The sequence below is a fragment of the Paramormyrops kingsleyae genome, unplaced genomic scaffold (assembly GCF_048594095.1).
Source record: "Paramormyrops kingsleyae isolate MSU_618 unplaced genomic scaffold, PKINGS_0.4 ups33, whole genome shotgun sequence".
NCBI lineage: Eukaryota > Metazoa > Chordata > Actinopteri > Osteoglossiformes > Mormyridae > Paramormyrops > Paramormyrops kingsleyae.
In genome coordinates, this window is record NW_027325971.1 from 204,340 (window position 1) to 213,783 (window position 9,444).

Sequence of the window (9,444 nt, forward strand, 5' to 3'; positions counted from 1 at the left end):
ACCAGTTATACAAGTTAGACTGATTGGCCTATAGTTTGACAAATTACTTCTATCCCCTTTTTTGAAAATGGGTGTTATGTTGGCATGCTTCCAATCAGAAGGTACCACACCTTCAGATAAGGATTTTTGAAACAGTAAAATTAAGGGTCGGCAAATAATTTCCCTCATCTCTTTTAACACTATAGGTAAGATGCCATCAGGGCCCTGTGATTTATTTATTTTGAGTTTAGTTAGGCTTTGCAAAACATCAGCTTCAGTTATATATATATTAGTTATAGACGATGCTGGATTTGTAATAAGAACTGGTAAGTTACTAGTATCCTCAACAGTGAATACCCGTGCAAAACTATCATTGAACTCATTTACAATATCAATGTCGTTTTCAATTATAAGACCCTTACTATCCTGCAGATTAGTAATTTCAGCTTTTAGAGTTCTTTTAGAGTTAAAATACTGGAAGAAACTTTTAACGTCATCCTTAGCCTCCAATGCGATCTTCCTTTCGACATTCCTTTTAGCTCGTCTAATGGCATTTTTTAACTCAGCCTGTAGATTTAGATACTCTTGCTTTATTTTGTCGTCATCAGTTATTTTCCATTTCTGGAACAAAGCCCTTTTCCTCCTTACTTTATACTTTATTTCCCTAGTGAACCACCTAGGTTGCAATTTCCTAGATTTATTCTTGCTGGAAACAGGTATGAAGTCCTCTTGCACTTGCAATAATGTGCTTTTAAAAAATTCCCATGCCTCTTCAACAGTTTTGTTATTTATCTCCATCCAGTTCACAGTTTCTAGTTTTAATCTCATACAATTGAAGTTAGCCATCCTAACATTATATATCTTTGATTTGGACTTTGCTCTTCGGGCACTAAACTTAACCTCAAATTTAACCATGTTATGATCGCTACTGTCAAGTGGTTCTAAAACGTCTAATTTACCAATCCTGTCCTGGTTATTAGAGAAAACAAGATCAAGAATGGCATCTCCCCTGGTAGGGGTGTTAACAAACTGAGTAAAAAAACAATCCTGTACTAATTCCACCATCTCCAGTTCATTTTCAGAAGAGCCAGCAACAATGTCCCACTGCATCCCCGGTAGATTAAAATCACCCATAACTACCACATCATTTTTATTGCTCATAATCCTAATATCACTGTATAACAATCTGCTTTCCTCGGCAGCTACATTAGGTGCTCTGTAACAAACACCGACAATTAGGCTATTTGAGTTTTTAGCATCTAATTTTACCCATATAGCTTCCGTAGTTTTACTTATATCAGTAAGCTCCCTTGCCTGCAAGTTTTCCTTTACATACTGTATACTGCAACACCACCTCCCTTCTTACCGGTCCTTACGGAACAACGTGTAACCATCCATATTATATTCTTGTCCATCCTTTTCTCTCAACCACGTTTCAGTTATTGCTATAATATCATAAGAGTCCGATGAGATAAGAGCCTCTAAATCTTGAATTTTATTCCTAATACTCCTGGTGTTTAAATACAGACAACAAAGGGTAGGCCTATTACGGTGCCCACTTATAATATGATTTTTTGGGGCTTTCCGTTTCCCCCCAGTTACATACTTAACTGACCTCCCTGCCCCCCCAGTCCCTAGTTTAAACATTCCTCAACTACTCTACAAATACTCCTTCCCAGTACACTGGTTCCCCTCCGGTTCAGATGCAACCCATCCGGCTTGAACAGGTCCCACCTGTTCCAGAAGGTCCTCCAGTGCCCCATAAACCTAAACCCCTCTTTCCTACACTATCCTTTTAGCCACGCATTTAATCTCCTTATCTCAGCTAACTTAGCCTGACTTGCGCGTGGCACGGGGAGTATTTCAGAAAATACCACCATGGACGTTCTGCTTCTAAGCTTATTGGCGACTTCTATAAATTTATCCTGCAGAACAGCCCTTCTACCCTTGCCTATGTCGTTGGTGCCAACATGCACCACGACAACTGGATCCACCCCAGCTGGGGCCAAAAGCTTGTCCACACGATCTGGAAGGTCTCCTACCTTGGCACCAGGCAGGCAAGACACCGTACGGGACCCTCTATCACGCGTGCACACATAACTGTCTACTCCCCTAATAATTGAATCCCCCACTACCACAACCTCCCTCTTCCTGGGGGGAGGGGGCTCCTCAGTGCCCAAGGGCCCACCTGCCTCCCCAGTCCCTTCCGGCTCTAAAGCTGGAAGCACCTGAAACCTGTTAGACACAGACACCTCAGGTGATGCCGCCTCTGTAACGTGTGTACGCCTTTTCCTGCGTCTACGACCTACGGTCACCCAACTCTCTCGACCTCTCTGCTCTTCATTCTCCCTCCTCCCCGCTAGTGGCGTACACACCATCTCCCTAAACGGCGTATTAACTAGCTCCTCTAGCTCACTGTTGCATTGGATGAGAGCCAGTTGCTCCTCAAGGTCGCGAACCTTGACCATGAGTGAGTCCACTAGCTTACATCGCTCGCAGATGAAGTCCGACTGGACACTAACGTCCAGAAGGGCAAACATCTTGCAAACGCAACACTGAGCCGGGCCCATAATTAACTAACTCACTATGACCCCGTACTCCCAGCCCAGTAAATTTATATAGTGTATTTAACTATAAAGATTAATTTGCGTAACGATAAATGCAGTAAAGTGCCGAGTACCTAAAATAAGTTATTACTTGTGTTAAAACAGAACTTAATTATTATTTTTGTTTAAAATTGTATTTAAAATTTTAACCTGATAAATTTACTACTACCTACCAGAAGAACTTCTGCTTGAACCAAGTATGAACTAAAAACAAAGCGAAATCGAAGTTGCTCTTGGGAGGTCGAAAAACCACAAAAACCCCCCACACAGCAGGCTACTGCCGGAGCGGGAAAAAAGTGGAAAATGTCCTCCCGGCCCCGACTGGCGACCGAGCAAAGCTCAGGAGCAACTGTCCTTTTCCGACGCTGGGTAGCGATACCGACGTTAGATATTATTAGTTATTATCGCCCCGCGGGTGTTTAAACGCGTACAGAAAACGCCGCTCACGCGACACCCGCAGCTCAATGTCAGTAATAATCACGCTGGTAATTAACAGACAGGACAGACAAGCACTCACGCTGACCGAAATAAGAACAATAAATAGAAATAAAACAGCCACCCACGTAAACAGGTAAAGCACACAAACACTCAAAATATACGTTCAAAATACGTTCAAAATACGTTCAAAACACTCCAAAAACAATCCCAAACAATCGCTGCAGCTCGACACCACTCTCTCGCAGCAATCAGTCAGTGCAGATAAACTGCCCCTGTCTCTTGTACCCTTTGGTTTTCTATGAGGCCTGTGATTGATCTTACTGGTGTCATTTCAGCAGCACAGGTGGTTATGTGAGCAGACAGCCGGGATGCCACCAGTCATTTCTGTGTGTACAGTCAGAGGGGTCTAAATACCCAGCTTCATGTATTACTGCAGAAGGTCTCAGTGCTTATCAGGGGGCAAGATCAGTGTTAGGGGTCAAGGCTAAACCTGGTTGTCTTTCACTCTGCAGCAGATTTGCAGAGCTAGTTACCCTCTAGCTGGTAGAGACTGGGGGCAGCCCTGGGGGCCTCACACCTCCAGGCTTGTGGTTTCGGTATCTGGTCCAGCTCTCTGTGGGCAGTTTGCATGGTCTTCCTGTATCTTTGCTGGTTTCCTCTCAGTTCTCCGGTTTCCTCCCACAGGTCAATGTTTTTCCATGTAACGGGCAGCCAATAGCGACATTTTTGCCTCTCTAGACGGCACTTCAGTGCATTCAGTCACGCTACATGACACCTTTCTTGATGGTGAACGTGCCCTGTGTGCACACTAGGGATGGCACGGTTCATGAAAAAAAACCGAACCGTTCGGTTCGCTTGTCTCGGTTCAGAGCATGCATGCGTCGCACGGTTCGACGGTTCATGACATGCGCAATGTAGCCTCGTGCCCCGTATGTGACGTCAGTGTGTTTCCCTTTCGCGCGAAAGAATAGGCTATATGGTGCGTTCGATTATTTCTCTCCAAGTCGGAACTCGGATGAAAACGTCACGAAACGTCACGAAAAACATCACTTCCCGTCGGAAACACGCCCCTTTTATGACGTTGAAGTCGGATAAGATTTTGTTGCCCGAGTTGCCCTTGTGACGTAATTTCAACATGGCGACTTGGTTTGTTTGTAGTTTATTTACTGTTCGAAAAAAGAATATCGCTATGAATGTACTAAAATATTTTATAAAGCTTTTAATGTGGTTTGACTAGTTCGTGTTTCTTGTTTGTCTCTCGGAAAAATCTAAATTTCTCCATTTTCTTCATTTGTAAAATTCCAAATCTGCTAAAATATAAAGCAACAACACACAGCAACGTGTTCATGGAGGCAGCCATGTTTGTTCCGAGATGTGGGTAGCTCGAACGGGAGATTGTCGGACGTGATGTCACTCAACTCGGAATTTCCGAGTTCCGAGAGAAAAACGAACGCACCAAAACTGTATGCACAGAGCGTTGTGACGTAGTTCCGGTAAAAGTTCAGCCAGCTAAGTAATTTCCGGTAGCCTTTCGTTTGCTGCGTTTAGCTCGTGTTTTCGGCGTTACCACCGTCTCTGAAGAAAACGTTTAAATTTCAGCCAACCGATAGCACAACATCTGAACACTGTTGTGCACCTTTGTTGTGTGACTTTATTTAATGTGCGGTTAGGCACTTTGTTAAAGAAAATTACTGTAAGTTATCTGTGACAAAGCACTCCAGTGAGTGTCATGCCTCGATCGTCCGCTCTTTCCGTGTGCCACGCCCCATCGTTAACCCTGTGTGGATTCCCCGTGTTTACCAGCTGTTCCTGATTGTTGTCAAATTTGTCATTACTCCATTGTATTAAGTCCGCGTTTCCGTTTCTTTCTCCAGTCCGGTCATTATATTGCAATTCTGCTTTACCGCTCGTCTGTGTTCCTTTTGCTCATTAAACCCCGCATTCCCCTGATCCTAGGTCTCCTCGCCTCTGCTTCCCCGGTCAGCGTTGTAACAGTGAGCCTGCTTCCATGCTGCAATGTGAACATTTGCCATGTTCCTAAAAATTCTGTTTATTGCAGTGTCTGACCACACAGACCTACAGGCTATTGCCAGATGATCATACTAGACATATCAACTGGACATATTTTGAACTATTACAGATTGATGTCTTGTACATACACAGAAACTGGATTTTATCGATTACTCAAGAACATTCAATATAATTAATACCAATTTTTTTCACGTTATATATATATATTTATATATATAACGAACCGAATCAGGCTTAATCAAGATAGGTGATCTATCATTTTAACGATCCCCAATTAAATTAACCCCGTGGACCGGACAAATACAAAACGAATGATTAAACATTATATGCGTCTCTTTTTGTATGTTTTCTAAATAAGACCGCGTGCCCATACCCAACTGTAATAGCGATTAAAGCGATCTATTCTTTTAGCATTTATGTTAAGGCAAGACTTTTATTTTATTACTGTTCTGGGATTAATAATGTTTAATAATTTTAATAATGTGCTTTAAGTCAAGTCAAATTCAGTTTATGCATGATTACATGATATAGCTTTTTTAATACTGTATCCTAAATTGTGGATAATTAAGCTATATATCATATGCTGAAGTACATTTCTGGAGTGTTAAAGATTAAAAGAAAAAATAACAAGAACCGTACAGAACCGAAAACCGTGACCCTAAAACCGTGATACAAACCGAACCGTGGGTTTTGTGAACCGTGCCACCCCTAGTGCACACTCCCTGCACCCTTCGCGGTGCCCTCAGCAGTCAGTTCCTGCGTAGAGGAGTCTCCTAGCTGCTGGCGAAATGCCAGCCTGAAATCCACATGATCTTCAGATCATTTCCTCCCTCTGTTCTCAAAATTAGTTTCTTTTTATTCTTAACTGACTGTTTGGTAGCAGCATTTTTGCGTTGGGTAGGAGGTGCTGGTGCGTCTGTGTGTGATGGAGAGAGAGAGCTGGAGCACAAAGCAGCAAAATCAGGACTATAAACAGCACTGTCCCTCCACAGTGAGATGAATGTGATTTTTTTATTTTTTTTTGGGGGGGGGGGGGGGATGCAAGGCAGAGTTGGTGGTAGGTAGGTAAGCAGGTAGGTAGGTAAGTCTATCTGTCTAATCATGTCTAATCATGCAATATCAAAGAGAAGGACAGCCCCAGACAATTGATTTCATTATTGTGATAACTCAAAAAGTATTTGACAGATCTTTGGATAATAGAAGATCCGTGACTGATTTAATTTTGTGACGAAGCACTCCAGGATTGAAGCGGTGTCATGTAGTGATGGCACATGAAAGGACAGCCATAGGTGTAGGTTCAGTGAACCTGGTTACATTGAGACAAGTCGCCCAGTGTAGGGCTTTCAATAATAATGATTGTTGCATAGGTGGGAGGAGTGTGTGGGGGATACAGGTTGTTAAGGGTAGGGGTGTGTGAGAGTGGGGACATTGAGTTGGATTGTCATGCCTTATAGTCAGAAGCCCATGTCTTCTGTTACCCTTGCTGTGGTTCCCCAAAGTCTCTCTGTCTCTTTAGTTTATCCAGATATTAGATACCTGACTCATACCCCTGCCATCTCAGCACTCCTGACTGTTGGCTTTGAATGTGACCATGACTGCGTCTGTGTGCAGTTTGCAGGCTTCCTCTGTTCACATGGCATTTCTCCAGCTTCCAGTGCCCTGCAATGGACTGACATGCTGTTGAAGGTTTACCTCACTTTACACTGTGTGCTTCCTGCATTAGGATCTAGATTATTATACTAATGATTAAACAGCAATGGTGAAACATACGACTCTTTCAGGCAACAGTGATACCCAACTAATGTATAGCGTTTGTTTTTAAAGTGAAATGAGCTCAAATTAAAAGAGAGCTGAGTGTATCAATTGGCTAACATTCCCACAGTGCCTCTTCAGGAGTCCTTTTAGACACCAAGTTCTGTGGTTCCAATTAACACCATGAAGGTGCACAATGATATTCATGGGTACCATGGTCTGCAGCCAAGTCACAATTATTTAAGACGTTTTCTAGATTTTACATGTCTGCAGTGTTGGAACACACAATACACACAATATATATGCGGTGGGGCAACTTTTGCCCCCACTGTCTAAAAATGGGGGCATTTGCAATATATGGGGTCACTCTTTAAAAATTGTACTTAGAGAATAATAATAATAATAAATTTAATTTATAATGCACTTTACATTTTACATAGAAGATCTCAAAGTGCATACAGACAGTGAGAGAATGTCACATTAAAAACAACAATAAAAGAGGAATAAAACAGTTAGTTAAGCAGTCATTAAAAACATTGGTTAAAAAGAAATGTTTTTAGGTTTTTTTAAAAACATGTAACAGTCTGTGGAGCCCTCAGATGTAGAGGAAGGGCATTCCACAGCCGTGGGGCAGCACTGGAAAAGGCCCTATCTCCAGTGTTACGGGAGCGAGTCCTGGGAGGGAGGAGAAGGTGTGTATTGGTGGAGCGGAGAGTGCGCGGGTGACAGTGGGGAGTGAGGAGTTCTTTTAAATATGCTGGCGCATCACCATGCAGACATTGGAAGGTAAGCAGGGAAATTTTGTAGGTTATCCGTGCAGTAACGGGAAGCCAGTGAAGGGAGCGGAGCACGGGGGTGATGTGCTCATGTTTCCTTACTCTCATCAGGACCCTGGCAGCGCAGTTCTGAACATACTGAAGTTTTTGTATGTTTTTGCCAGGAATCCCGATGAGAAGCGCGTTACAATAATCCAGTCTGGAGGAGATAAAGGCATGCACTAGTTTTTCTGCATCAGAAAGGGATAGTGTAGGCCGGAGTTTAGCAATATTTCTAAGATGGAAAAAGGAGATTTTGCAAATGTGCTTGATATGGTTTTCAAAAGTAAGTTGAGGGTCAAAAATAACACCAAGATTGGTGACTGTTTTAGAAAGAGAGATGTTCTGACCGGAGAAAGAGATAGTGACGATTTTTTGCTGTTGAATTTGGTGTGGAGTGCCAATTTGAATCACTTCAGTTTTTGAGCTGTTAAGATGAAGGAAATTTTGCTCCATCCATGCCTTTATCTTATCCAGACAGGCGGTGAGTGTGGGTGGAGTGAAGGGCGTAGATATCGAAGGGGCTGATGAAGTGAAAGGGGCCTCAGACGCATTGCTACCCAGCTTCAAGTAGAGCTGAGTGTCATCGGCGTAGCAGTGGAATGAGACCCCACAACTGGTAATGATGCGCCCAAGTGGAGCCATGTACAGATTAAAAAGAATGGGCCCCAATACTGATCCCTGAGGAACACCACAAGTGACAGGATGGCTCAATGATTTAGCGTGTCCAATGGAGACAAACTCAGATCTGTCTGTAAGGAATGACTTAAACCAATCCAGGGCAATGCCGGTGAACCCTGCAAGGTATCGTAAACGATGGAGGAGGATGTCATGGTCAACTGTATCGAAGGCTGCTGACAGATCCAGAAGGACGAGGAGAGAGGAGGAGCCACGGTCTGCAGTGATCAATAGGTCATTTGAGACCCGGATCAAAGCTGTTTCGGTGCTGTGTGCCGAGCGGAAGCCAGATTGAAATTTGTCCAGAATTTTGTTGTCGTGTAGATGTCTTTGAAGATGAACTGAGACCACTTTTTCCAGAACTTTCGAAAGGAAGCGGAGATTGGAAATGGGTCTGTAATTTGCCAAGTCTTGAGGGTCCAGGTTAGGCTTTTTAAGGTGGGGTTTGATTATGGCTGATTTCAGAGTGGAGGGAACATAACCAGACTGGAGGGACTGGTTGACGATGGTAGTAATAAGGGGCCCGAGGGAGGCCAGATTTGCCTTGACTAGGACTGTTGGGAAGGGGTCAAGGGCGCATGTAGAGGGTTTCATAGCCCTAACAGCGGCCTCAACCTCCTTCACACAGACCTGAGGAAAAGACCAGAAGAGGGAAGGGTTCCCTAGAAGTGTGTTGACACCAGTAGTGTGAGCAGTGAGGGGAGTTGCAAGTGAAGAGCGGAGTGTTAGGATCTTATTTTGAAAGAAGGAGATGAATTTATTGCAGAGGTCATTAGTAGGGTCGGCGAGTGATGGTGTTCGAGGCTGGAGGAGGTGGGTGATGGTGGAAAAAAGAGTCTTAGAGTTACCCGGGTTATTGGAGATTATGGATGAGTAAAAACGTGATCGAGCATTTTTGAGAGCGCGTGCATATGATTTGCGGTGTTCCTGGTAAGCTAGCTTGTGGACTAGCAGACCCGAAGCTAAGAAGCGTCTCTCAAGCGCTCTACCAGCTGCCTTTAGTTTCCTTAGCTCCGGTGTATACCATGGAGCTGAGCGCAAAAAGGCAACTGTCCTTGTTTTAGCGGGAGCGTGGCGGTTCAAAATAGTGGAGAGGGTGGAGTTGTAGAAATCTACTGAATTGGTGGAGATTGGTAAAGAAACAG